Source organism: Macaca fascicularis, chromosome 2 (assembly GCF_037993035.2).
Source record: "Macaca fascicularis isolate 582-1 chromosome 2, T2T-MFA8v1.1".
In the NCBI taxonomy this organism is placed as follows: Eukaryota; Metazoa; Chordata; class Mammalia; order Primates; family Cercopithecidae; genus Macaca; species Macaca fascicularis.
Window position 1 is genome coordinate 88,621,148 of NC_088376.1, and position 14,231 is coordinate 88,635,378.

The following is a 14,231-nucleotide window of genomic DNA, read 5'->3' on the forward strand; positions in this document are numbered from 1 at the left end:
TCTTTACAGAGAAAAAAAATCTTGACATATAATAATTCAGAGACATGACATACCATGAATATGAAAAGCACACGTAAGACTATATCAAGGATATATCAAGAGTATTAAGTAAAGAGATTTGGCAAGTCTTGAGTGTGGTGTAAACCTCTGCATTTTTATAAAACTGCAGGGATAAGTGATGTAAATTCTCAGTTGAAATCTGCTGGCCTGGAAGATGTTAGATTCAAATTAAAGCAGTAAAGTTGCACCCAAGTTAACATTTAAAAAGTAACTGAATCTATTGAGAGGAGAGACAGACCCCCTCAAATTGTTTTATATTGTTTTATACTCAGAAAAGGAAAGAGAAGTGAAACTAAAGGCAGGTAGCCCGGCGCCTAGGAACCAGACCCGAAACCAGGCCTGGGCCTGCCTGACCTAAGCCTGGTAATTAAAGATCGACCCCTGACCTAACCAGTTATTTATAGATTCCAGACATATGGAAAGGCATTGTAAAAATTCCTCTCCTGTTCTGTTTCGTTCTGATTACTGGTGCATGCAGCACCCGGTCACGTACCCCCTGCTTGCTCCATTGATCACGACCCTCTCACACAGACCCCCTTAGAGTTGTGAGTCCTTAAAAGGGACAGGAATTGCTCACTCGGGGAGCTTGGCTCTTGAGACAGGAGTCCTGTCGATGTTCCCGGCCGGCTGAATAAACCTCTTCCTTCTTTAACTCGGTGTCAAGGAGTTTTGTCTGCAGCTTGTCCTGCTACATTTCTTGGTTCCCTGACCGGGAAGCGAGGTGAATGGCGGATGGTGGAGACAGCTCCTTAGGCGGCTTAAACCTGCCCTGTGGAACATCCCTGTGGGGGATTCCAACCAGCCAGAGGGAGGCGGATCCTGAGAGTGCTCCCGGATCCAGAGAGCACTCCCGGTTAGGCATTTGCCCTGGTGGGACGCCTCGCCAAAGCAGTGTGTGGCAGGTCCCCTGGAGGATCAACGCAGTGGCTGAACACCGGTAAGGAACGGATACCTGGAGTCCGGACATCTGAAACTTGGTAAGACTAGTCTTTGGAACTTGCCTACTCCATTGGAATGGAAGCGTGGCCTGATCACCCACGGTGTGCCTGTACCGGCACTTTGGTTTTTGTTTTTGACTTGACTTGGATTGCTTGATACTTTGGTTTTGGTTTTGACCTGGCTGGGATTTCTGGATACTCTGCTTTTGGTTTTGATTTTGGTTTGGTGTAAACTGCAAAAGTGTGTGTGTGCCCTTTTTACCCTTTCTTTGTTTTGTGGTGTGCGTGTGGTGTGAGCGTGGTGTTTTATCTTGAAGAAGCATGGGTCAGGCACAAATAAGCCCACCCTACTAGGAACTATATTGAAAAATTTCAAAAGAAGGAGTCAAGGGGAGAGAGAGAAAGAGAGAAAGGAAGAGAGAGAGAGAAAGAGACAGAGGAAAAAGAATAGTGAAAGAGAGAGAGACAAAGTCAAAGAGACAACAAGAGATATATACAAATAGTTAAGGAAAAAAAAAAGTGTATCCTATTCCTTTAAAAGCCAAGGTAAATTTAAAAGCTGTAATTGATAATTGAAGGTATTCTCGGTAACCCTATAACACTCCAATACCACTTTGTTGTCAGTGTAAACAAGGGCATATCCCTAAAGCACTGAGGCCTTTCTATCAAAAATCCTTAACCCAGTAACCTGCGGATGGCCCAAATGCATTCCATCTATAGCGGCAACTGCTTTGTTAACGGAAAAAAAGTAAAAAAATAAATAAATAACTTTTAGAGGAAACCTCATTGTGAGCACACCTCACCAGTTCAGAAGTATCCTAAGGAAAAAAAGGGGGGTGGAATTTATGTAAAAAGAGTATTCTACAGTAAATTCTTGTCCTGAAATAAATTAACTGGTTGGTTAAAGAAGGAAATATTTGTAATAAGTCAGAAAGTTGAAGCATGTTGAAGAATTGTCTGTGAAAGTCGTGAAAAAGAAAAATGTTATTTAAAAAAAACAGTTTATGTGCAAGGTGTGTAAGGAAAGTAAAATATACCTTTGATAAAAGAATTATAAGGAGGCATAAGAATATAAATTTTTACCTACATTAAAAGGTTAAAAATATGTAGATTATGTTTTAAAGGTTTAATCAAGTTTTAAAATGTTAATTAGAAGGAAAAGTCTGTGTGTAAACACTGGCTAACATTAAAGAGGCACCATCCAGTTTTTCTGTAAACTGGACATTAAAATAAAAGCATAGCAGGTTTTTCTTAAAGCACCAACAACCTGCTCTTCAGCAAAAATTATAAAAGGTTAAAAAGAGTCTATAAAATCTGACCTTATGCTCAAACATTAAAAAGTGGATAAATATGTCTACAAGGTTTTATTAAAACTAGGTTTAACATTAATAACATACTAATACAAAGGTAAAATTTAGCTTATCTGGTATAAAAATCATACAGGAAGCATTGTCAAATATAAAATGGTGTTTGGCTTCTTTGGTTTAAAAACTAATAAAAAGAGGTGCTAAAGGAAATTTTTCAGTAAAAAGGCACTAAGGACTATAAAGTCCACTGCCAAGGTCCCCACATTTAAAACAAAAGGTCAGTTTCTTAAAAAGTATATACTTGGTTTATCTTCCACTTTCCTTTCCCTCAAAAACTACAAGTCTTTTAGCACACGTACCACCCCTAGAATTTCCAGTATGCGAGCACCAGACTGAAGATCACGTTCTCATCAAAGGGTGGAAAGAAGAAAAACTCGAGCCAGCCTGAGAAGGGCCCTACCTTGTGCTGCTAACCACCAAGACTGCTGTTCGTACAGCAAAAAAGGATGGACTTATCACACCCGAGTCAAGAAAGCACCACCCCCTCCAGAGTCGAGGGCCATAGTCCCAGGGGAAAACCCTACCAAACTAAAGCTAAGAAACATTTAACTCTTTTCATCTATTCTATTACTCTTTCTTCTTTCCTCGCTCTATTGCTGACCATCTAGTTGTTAACATAACCAAGTCAATTTTGCCTCAAACTATTGCATTTAATGCTGCCTTGTTATACCCTGTAGGGACTTGCCAAGTCAAAGACAGCTTTCTACTTCAGAAAGTACTTCTGTCCCTCCTGACTCTCCTCAGACTGGGCATTAGTAAACTAGGGCCATTTAATCCTGGGAGATTTCGATAAAGTTCCCAGTGCCAACCAGGAGTGTTGCCCCCCCCATTGTAGAGCTTTTATGCCATAGTTGGTCCAACATTCTGTGGACCACTAAAGAGCAAGGATGGACTGCCCCAACCGGTTTTTGTAATTTCCTAAAATCATACATTCATTTTACTAGAAGGATCATAGAAGTTAAAGACTTAAAACAAACTTTAGCAATTAAGACAGGATACCAAGATGCAAATGCCTGGTTAAAATGGATCAAATATTCCATCTGCACGTTAAACAAAAGCAATTGTTATGCTTGTGCACATAGCAGGCCAGAGGCCCAGACTGTCCCCCTTCCACTAAGGTGGTCCTCCAGTCAACCAGGCACAGGCTGCATGGTAGCTCTTTTCCAGGATTCTCAAGCCTGGAGTAATAAGTTGTGCCAAGCTCTCTCTCTCTGCTATATCCTGAAGTCTGGCACCCTGCGGGTCAGACCCCAAGGGCCATCCAGCCTCCATCTCCCAATACTAAGTTCACTTTGTGTCTCTCATGACAAGGAGGAAACTTAGCATTCCTTGGAGATCTGAAAGGATGCAATGAGCTAGAATTTTTAAGAGCTTATCAATCAATCAGCCCTTGTTCATCTCCAGGTGGATATGTGGTGGTATTGTCGTGGATTACTGGGCATTCTGCCGAATAACAGTTCTGCCGTGGCACTTGTGCTTTAGTCCATTTGGCTATCCCTTTCACCCTGGCATTTCATCAACCAGAGGGAGAAAAAAAAATAAGACATCGTAAAGCGAGAGAAGCCCCTTATGGGTCTTTCAACTCTCACATCTATTTAGATACAACTGGAGCCCCGCAAAGAATACCAGATCAATTTAAAGCTTGAAATCAAATAGCTACAAGATTTCAGTCAATATTTTAGTAGGTGACAGTTAATAAAAATGTAGATTAGACAAACTACACCTATTACAACCAACAGCAACAAGCTTAGCCCCAGCCCTGCGGCCACCTGACCTGACAAAACCCTTTACACCCTTTGTGTCAGAAAAAAACTATATATATATATGGCAGTTAGAGTTTTAACTCAGACTGTAGGGCTCTGGCCAAGGCCAGTGGCCTATCTCGCCAAACAACTAGGCAGGGTTTCCAAAGGCTGGCCCCCATGTTTAAGGGCTCTGGCAGCAACGGGCCTGTTAGCACAAGAGGCAGATAAACTAACCCTTAGGCAAAACCTGAGTATAAATGCCCCCCATGCTGTGGTAACTTTAATAAATACCAAAGGACATTATTAGCTAATGAATGCTAGACTAACTAGATACCAAAGCTTGCTCTGTGAAAAACCCCACAGAACCATTGAAGTTTACAACACCCTAAACCCTGCCACCTTGCTCCCGGTATCAGAGAGCCCAGTTAAACATAACTGTGTAGAGGTGTTAGACTTAGTTTATTCTAGCGGGCCCAGCCTCTGAGACCATCCTTAAACATCAGTAGACTAGGAGCTGCACGTGATAGAAGCAGCTTTGCCAACCCCTGCAAAGTGACTCTGAAGAAGATGACAAGCCCTGCGCCAGTCACACCCAGAAGCTGACTGGTCCACGCACGGCCAAAGCATGAGGAAACTCATCGTGGGACTCATTTTCCTTAAAATTTGGACTTGGACAGTAAGGGCTTCAACTGACCTTCCTGAGACTGAGGACTATTCCCAGTGTATACATCAAGTCACTGAGGTAGGACAAAAGGTTGCTACAGTCCTATTATTTTACAGTTATTATAAGTGTATTAGAACTCTAAAAAAAAAAGTGTTTGTATAATGTTATTCTATACAAGGTATGTAGCCCAGGAAATGACCAACCTGATGTGTGTTATGACCCATCTGAGCCCCTCCCATGACCACAGTTTTTAAAATAAGATTAAAAACTGAAGACTGGTGGAGGCTCACAAACAATGCAAGTAAAGTGTTAGCCAAAACAGAAAAAAAAAGAGGTGCCCAAACAAGTCACCTTGAAATTTGATGCCTGTGCTGTCATTAATAGTAATAAGTTAAAAATAGGATGTGGTTGTCTTAATTAGGAAAGGGGCTATATGGCAGAAAATAAGTACATTTATCGTGAATTAGGACTGTGTAAAAATAAATGTGGATACTGGTCTTGTGTCATTTAGTACTTAGATAAAAAATGAAAAAATCCTGTCCACCTTCAGCAAGGGAAAAGAGACCCTTTCTATACCAGTGGTCAGTGTAACCCCTTAGAACTAGTAATAACCAATCCCCTTAATCCTCACTACAAAAAAGGGGAATGTGTAACCCTAAAAATTGATGGAGTTGGACTGGATCTTCAAGTAAATATCATGGTTTGAGGAAAAGTTTATAAATGCTCTCCTGAGCCATTATTTCAAACCTATGATGAGCTGAATGTGCCAGTACCAACAATTCCAGGAAAAACAAGAAATTTGTTTTTGCAATTAGCTGAGCATATAGCCCAGTCTCTCAATGTCACTTCATGTTATGTATCAGCACAAGTGTACCATATGAATCATTATCAATCTATTGCACAGGAAGACATAAGTAGCAAAAATAAGAGTGAGAACTCCCACTCATAAAAAGTGAAAGTCTCAAAGGCGGGAAATGAGAGAAGGGAGACAGACCCTCTCATATTGTTTTATACTCAGAAAAAGAAAGAGAAGCGAAGCTAAAGGCAGGTAGCCCAGCGCCTAGGAACCAGACCCAAAACCAAGGAACCAGACCCAAAACCAGGCCTGGGCCTGCCTGACCTAAACCTGGTAGTTAAAGATCGACCCCTGACCTAGCCAGTTATGTTATCTATAGATTCCAGACATTATATGGAAAGGCATTGTAAAAATCCCTGTCCTATTCTGTTTTATTCTGATTACCAGTGCACACAGCCCCCAGTCACATATGTCCTGCTTGCTCAATCGATCACAACCCCCTCACATGGACCCCCTTAGAGTTGTGAGCCCTTAAAACGGACAGGAATTGCTCACTCGGGGAGCTTGGCTCTTGAGAGAGGAGTCCTGTCGATGTTCCCGGCCGAATAAACCTCTTCTTTCTTTAACTCGGTGTCTGAGGAGTTTTGTCTGTGGCTTGTCCTGCTACACTATGACTGATAATACTATCCTGTTGTTGTCTATTATCAAGCAAAGCAGTATCAGGAGTCAGATATTAATAAATAGGAACATCATGGATAGCAAGGGCATTGACAATTCTCTAGGAAGTTCTCTAAAAGCATGTAATTTCCTAAATATTTGTGTTAATATTTTACTCTTACAAACTTAACCTAGAGAAGGCAAAGCCCCTCTTCTGATTTGACAGCTCTTCCCAAGCAACTCGTCAATAGTAACATATCACATAAACCTAATTATTTCTAGTGCCTCTCTTTTTAAAGGTGAAAAAACTAATTATTTGTGATTTTCCAGGGACCCTCTAGAAATCTCAGATGTCAGTATTATAGACAAAGGTATCATTTAGGATTCAATTTGGGGAAGGCAGAGTCTGACTCACTATGGAGTGCGCAAACACTAGTCAGAAACAGCACAAAGTGCTCCAAGAAGCCTTGTTACCTGGGTGGAGTGAACAGGGTTCCAAAGGTGAGGATTCCGCTCCTGCCCGAGACATTTGTGAAAGACAAATTGCACCAGTCAACCAAGGAGATGATTTTATTCAGGTTGTTGGGATGAGGAGAATACTTATTAATGAGGAAGATCTCAGACAATGAAAGGAGTACAGGGCTTCATGGAGGCAGATAAGCAAGCTCAGCATCTGTGAGTCTTACAGGAGCCATGAGGAAGGCTGGGGTGGGTTTTACCCAAGAATAGACAAGGGCAGCATGGTTCTTTGCAGTGACAAGGACTCCCTCCTCAATCAAACTTCAGTCAGGCACCTCTGAACCCTCTTCTCAACTAGGCCTGAAACTTGGCCTGCTGACCCAATTCAGCAAAAATCCTGCCAAACCAGTTCAACAAGAATTCCCCACTCTTCATACCTAACCAAGCTCCTCTTAGTAATTTTCCATCCACTGATTTTCTCACCCTGCCTGTTGGCTATGGATTCCCAGCTGTTTCTGCTGTACTCAGAGTTGAGCTCACTCTCTCTCCCCTATTGCAATAGTCTTGACCCCTGCTGCAATAGTCTTGAATAAAGCCTTCCTTGCCTATTTAATTTCGTCCAGTGCAATTCTTCTTTAAGAACAGCCATTTTCAGGACACAAACATATGCTGGCATATCTTAACTGTCAGTGCTTTCTGGAATCACAGGGCTCAGATAAAGTTCAACATTGTCAGAGGATAAAACAAAATTGCTCTCCTACAGTGGTTTGCATCAAATAATTAAGTGCTCTCTTAAGTCTAACTTCTTGCTGCCCATGAGTGAAACATCATTTATCAAAATGTATTCTTTGAGCACTTACTCTGGGTCGGACTACATGAAGGGGAATACCAAGATGATTAAGATAGAATATGAGAAGAAATCAGCTCTTCCATAATGCAGAGAATGTCTTATCTTGTTAAAAAGTCAACTTACCAAAAATATCTTTAAGATTTTACACCTCCTACAATCATGACCCCTTTATAGAATTTCAATGTCATAATCCTCTTTGTTCTCCAGAACAAATACGGTGCCTCCCTTTGTTTTCAAATGTATATCCGACCTCTTTTCAAATGTATATTTGGCATCCTTTCAAATGTATATTATCAGAACTCCTTTTAAATATGCCCCTTTCAAATAGATTTTTGGAAGTCTGGCAACTTATTATAAGTTTGCCTTCCCTTCGCCTGTTCAGTGTCTTTTTGTCTGCTTTTTCCTACCTCAGTGCCATAAGGCTCCTTCTCCCCAGCTGACCACAAGGCCGAGCTTGAAGGACTGATTGAGTATAAAAGAAAACCTGTCATTTTGACGTGTTAAAAAACTGGGCCAAGGCAGTTCCTGGCCCCTGGTTCGTGCACTCCCCGCTTTCTTTCTGTAATTCAGGTCTTGTAAGCAGCAACATCTTGCCTTAAAATTCTGGATCTCTGGTCTTTACACACACACATGCACACACACACACACATGCACACACACACACACACATATATACACACACACCCCTGCCCCTTACAACAGATCACTCCATTGTAAATACAGCTGAGGTAAATTCTCTACATCTGATTCCATCTAAGTCTAAGATGATAGCAAATCCATGTCCAAAGAGCACTTTAGGAATCTTAATTGTTAAGTTTCTTCTGACAGTCCAAGAGTATGGTTCTCTGTCAACAAGGTTTATTAAAGAAGTCACTGTGTTTTAACATGAAAGTTTTGGTACAAAAATCAATTGGACACAGCCCTAACTGTTCTCTAGCACACTCTCTCTCTCTCCCTTTCTCTCTCTCTCTCTCTCTTTCACACACACACACATATATTTTTACTTTTTTATCATCCTAAACCTGTCAGTCCATTACATACATGTCAAACTGACCCATCCTGACTTGTGCAAAGCTTTCCGTCTTCCTGCACAGGGCTACTGGAATGAATGAATGCAGGCGAAGTGTAGAGCACAGAGAACAGAACCTTGGATAGTGCATTTCTAATGAGAACTTCAATTCTCCTCTTGCCTTTTCTTTCTGACACATCCTTCTTGAACTCTAGCTCGCTCATAGGATCTACAGAAAACTACAAGCCAGAACTCTCCCTCCCCACGCTTTGTGCAGGGAACCAGTCCTGTGGGTGGGAAAGAAACATTTCTTACTAAAAAAACTTTCCCTTGTAAGCTCGTGATAATAGCACCTATTAAACAACACTCCCTTTCTGAAACTTTTATCCCACGTACAGGTCATATTTTTGGGTGAGTGTTTTGCTTTTGAAGCAGCTGCCAGGATGTTATGGGCTGGCATGATGGCAATTTACAAGTGTTTCATAAATCACGGCAAGACTGAAAACGCTTGTGACAGATGAGGCTTTAAATTGTCATCCTGTCTTTTTATGGGCATTAAAAAGGTGGACCTTGTGACATATTCTACAGATGCATCCCCTTCTGCTCAGCCAAAAAATCCCTACCTTGCACACCACCAGAGAGAAAGAGAGAGACAGAGATCTTAAGGGTAGTAAACTACAACTCTCCACATTGTGTTTTATAAGAGGAGAAATCTGAACATTAAAACTGTGATCCTCAGCATTTGTAAATGCTTGAAAGGCAAGATCCTTGATTCATCTTCTGCCCCCAACACAATCTGTGAATTGCATGAGCCCCAGTGAATTCCCAAGTGCTATGAAATTTAAAGTAAGAAAACATTAGATCAATTCTCCTTGGGAGAATGAAGAAACTTACAATTTCCTTAATAAAGATCACAAGGTCAAGCAATGGCTCAACTGGGAAAATCATGAGAAAATGACTATTTTCTCATATGAGTATAGACAGTGACTGTTGTCTATACTCCCTGGACCATAGTTTCTCAATTTTGGCTGAACATTAAAATCACCATAGATGCTATTTAAAATACCCCATTCCAGATCAATTTAATCAAGGCTAGTGGGAGTGGGTGCAGCTGAGGCCCAAAAGTTCTCCAGGTGATTCTAGTATGCAGCCATTTTGATGCTCACTGGTCCAAAAGCACAAAAGTAGACAATATAAAGGAAAGAAATGGGTAGGAAGTCACATATCAGGGAGCAGGGTAGATTCTAGCAAGCTAGAAACCACACACCTGGGTAGGGATTTAACAAGTACTATTGGGCTCATGCCTGTAATCTCAGCACTTTGGGAGGCCGAGGCAGGTGGATTACCTGAGGTCAGGAGTTCAGGACCAGCCTGGCCAACATGGTGAACCCTGTCTCTACTTAAAATACAAAAATTAGCTGGGTGTGGTGGCGGGCACCTGTAATCCCAGTTACTCGGGAGGCTGAGACAGGAGAATTGCTTGAACCGGGAGGTGGAGGTGGCAGCGAGCAGAGATCACGCCAATGCACTCCAGCCTGGGGGACAAGAACGAAACTCCATCTCAAAAAAAAAAAACAAAAACAAACAAACAAAAAATAGCAAGTACTACTGCTGTTTAGCTCTAGCTGGAAAGAATATGGACCCATTGCCAGATTTTCTGATCTGTTAAGAAAATCCAGAAATTGCGGGGATTTTTTTAACAGGAAATCTCCTGGTTTTTAAATATTGAAGACTAATTCAAAAATTTTTTAAATATTATGCAACCTAAACAAAATATATCTTGGAACTACAAGTGTGCTACCTCTGTCCTACATATGCTGACTTAGATATCAGGAATTCCATAAATAAAAATCCATCACCACCACTATCATAAATGGCCAGCATGGTTCTCTCAAGGCCACAGGCAAGCTTATGGAGAAGTATTCTAATGAGACCAACAAGTAGCAGTTACACTGGCCTGAGATACAGGAGGCCCCCTTCTCTGCAGTGTTCCTTTGTGTGGTTTCAGTTACCTGAGGCCAACCAGCCTGAAAATATTAAATGGAAAATCCCAGAAATAAACAATTCATAAGTTTTAAACTGTGCGCCGTTCTGAGTCACATGATGAGATCTCATGCCCTCCTACTCAATCCCATCTGGAACAAGAATCATCCCTTTGTCCAGCATATCCACTGTAAACACTCCAGCTGTTAGTCACTTAGTAGCTGTCTCGGTTACTGGACCAAGAAAGCATCCTCTGTGTGTGTGTGTGTGTGTGTCTATGTGTGTGTGTGTGTGTGTGTGTGTGTGTGTGTGACCTATATATGGTTTGGTCCTCTCTATGGTTTCAGGCATCCACTGGGATGGATCTTGGAATCCACTAGGGAGTCTTGGAACTGGGGGAGGCCTTGGACTATATCCCCGTCAGACAAGGAGGGGCTACTGTATATAAATGTCAGCAACAAACATGGAAGCCATGATTATTGGACTGGCCCTCCCATTTTTATATTTTAAGTTGCATTTCCCCAAGTGAAGCTGCTCCAGGGAAGGGAGCTGGCTTCCACATACACTTTGTTGCAGTGCTTGTCATCGTTTGAGGGGACTCGGAAATTCAGTCACCATTAACCCCAGACCTTCATTTGGCCTTGTCTCTCAGAACTGCTGAAACAACTCTTTTATTTGCTTTTTCAGTGTTTGCTGACACAAGAGTCCAGGAAGTACAGGAGGAAAAAGAAGGAGGACAGCAATCAGTCACAGCTCCTTCCAGCATTCACAGAGTGACTACCACTAATTACGCCTCTCAGACCTGTGTTTGAGCAGACCTATTTTCTCTATGAATTAATGCCAAGTGACCTACTTTTCCACATATTATTCATTATTTGTTCTGCTGTTTTATCGATTTTGAGACTGTTTTGCTACACAGGAATAAAAAAATCCAATACAATAAAACTCCTCTCATTGAAAATAATATAGCCATACCATGAAATATAAATTTATTTTTTCTTTATGAAAAGATAGCATCTGTAGACTACATTTAGGCTGTGGGAATTAGGTGAAGGCTGCTTCATTGGATTAATAAAACCAAAAAGAAATATAAATATGTTAATGTTTAGACACGAAATCTAAGATAAAATAATAGACTACATTTCTAAGTTTTAAAACTTGTTTGCTTATAATATTCTAGAGATATTTATTTCATAAAAGAGCACAATGTTAGTTTTACAAGGCTGTATATATTTTCTATTTATATTCCTCTTGTCCCATTTTTTCATATACATTATATCATCTGATTTTATTATGTCTCATATTTTATTTGTGAGATTTCATATGTGAGATTTTATTTCTTGAAATCTTAGTGGAATGTTTACTAAAAAACAGATAATTAAAAATAAAACCACACAGCTCACATGCTCTTTTTGTTTTATATGCAATTATAAACGTATTTTCAAGGCAATTTTAATGCCCAATTTTCACAAAGCATCTTCTTCTCCCTGTGCAGCATGTACTCTAAGGAAATCTTAAAAAGATGCTGTTTTCGTAGTTTTGGTAATTGAAGCCTCAGAGATTCCACTCACCCAGGAATGCAAAGGAATGACTTCCATTCTGTTGACAGAAATAATTGTATTTTTTTTTTTTTTTTTTTTTGGTGCAAGTGGATTTCCCAGAGAATATATCCTTGCCAGGGGGTGTTGGAAGAGAGCAGTTTGGAGAGAGGCAGGAATCATTGGGATACAGGACATAGCCTGGAGGAGCCTTCATTATCCAGTGTGGCTGCCATCTTGCTATCTCAGATGCTCTCCCACCGACCTGCAGGAGCATAGTGCGCATTGACTATCAATGCCATGTAGCTACATGAGGATATACCAGTCACACTCACCTCTAAAGCAGTGAGTGTCATCACTGTCAATTTGCCCTGCCCTTTCCTTGCTTTCACTTCCTTGAAATCAACAGCAAGTCTTCCCCACGCATAGAAAACCACCAATACACCACTGCCTCCCTGATGAGGCCATCCAGAACATAGAGCTTAGGAGTCACAGCTTTACAATGGTGTGCCCTACAATCTCCCCTCTCCTCCTTGGATCTTCCTGTGCTGATAGAGGGACAGTAAGGAGAATTCAGGAACTCCATGAAAAACGAAAATGTTTTGATCCATAAAACTTCCAGCCGGGCACAGTGGCTCACACCTATAATCCCAACACTTCGGGAGGCTGAGGCAGGCGAATCACAAGGTCAGGAATTCGAGACCAGCCTGGTCAATATTGTGAAATCCCGTATCTACTAAAAATGCAAAAAAATTAGCCAGGCACAGTGGCAGGTGTCTGTAATCCCAGCTACTTGGGAGGCTAAGGCAGGAGAATCGCTTGAACACAGGAAACAGAGGTACAGTGAGCCAAGATTGTGGTCACTGCACTCCAGCCTGGTGACAGAGTGAGACTCCATCTCAAAAAAAAAAACCTTCCATCCAAAACTAGGAAACCGGATGTGTGTTCAGGTCCTAAGAGCCTTTCCTTGCTTCCACTTTCTTTATTACTTTCATATTTGATACATTAAAGTAATTCACAGTTGCCGGTCCATAGACAGCTCAAAGGTCACTCCCTTCAGGAAGCTCTCCCACATAGGCCCCCCATAACTCCTGTTATGCCCCACAGCATTGTCCCTATTGCATGATCCTACGACCTTTAGTGTGGGGTCTTGGCTTCCACAGTAGCCTGTGACTTCCTTGAGGCCATGCCTGAGACTTAACACATCAGTAGCCCCAGTGCTTAGCCCAGAGTATGAGACAATTAAGAGATGCTCAGCAAATGGCCATATGTTGTTCACACATACAGTCTATAACCTATGCAGCATCTCAGCTCAGTTACAGTTGTACTCATTCATTCACCAAACATTTACTGATCACCTGCCTGTGACAAGATGGGGCTAAATAGCAAATATACATTATTTAATGTGAAGTTCACAGTTCTCCTTCAAGAAGTATATTTTTCTTATATTTTATAGGTATGTAAACAGACACTCAAGAAGTTTTTCTAACAAAGGTCAGAAAGCCAGTAAATGACAGAGCTTCAATTTAATCTCAGGTATATTTAACTTGAAACCCTGTTTTTCCTTTTCAATCTCAATGCTACTCAAATAAAAAGACTTCTACGGTGTGTTGTCATTAGGAGAAAATAAACTAAAAAACGAATCCATGAGCATGACCTTCCCACCATGCTCACTCACACAGTATCTCTCTCTCCCGACGCCCTCTCTCTCCTGCATAATTAAAATTATCCATTGTTTAGAAGACTGTTATCTCAAAAAACAAAGTCAACATCACCACCTGAACTAGAAATATTAAGTATCCCACAACTAGTACTCATATTGCTTCAAGTTATTTTATCAGAAATATAGTACTAGTATTGCCTTATTATTCATTTACATTGGAAAAGAGAATTATGCTACTACAGACAACTTCACAGGCCCTACTATGTGTTCAACCTGTCTTACTATCTGACAAGCCCCCGAAAGTGAGAATCACGGATCTAAAGGACAAGTTACTCGTTATGAGCTTATCAAGCTGAAACTCCAATATTTAAAATTCCCTTATAATGAAGATACAAATATTTTTAAACCAAAAACTACAGTGGAACCAGTTCCTATGCTGGAAGCATGATGTTGTTGCTTGATGGGTGTCCAACCCAAACCTGTCTCTGGTTTTATATAAACT

The 14,231-nt window shown here is 40.9% G+C and overlaps 1 long non-coding RNA gene across 1 annotated transcript; it reads left to right on the forward strand.

Annotated features, from left to right (window-relative positions):
- The first annotated feature begins 641 nt into the window (after positions 1–641).
- Positions 642–11,492, forward strand: LOC102115838 (uncharacterized). Its single transcript, XR_274519.5, has 2 exons — positions 642–1,037; positions 11,216–11,492. It is a non-coding gene; the product is annotated as an uncharacterized lncRNA (long non-coding RNA).
- Positions 11,493–14,231: the final 2,739 nt, after the last annotated feature.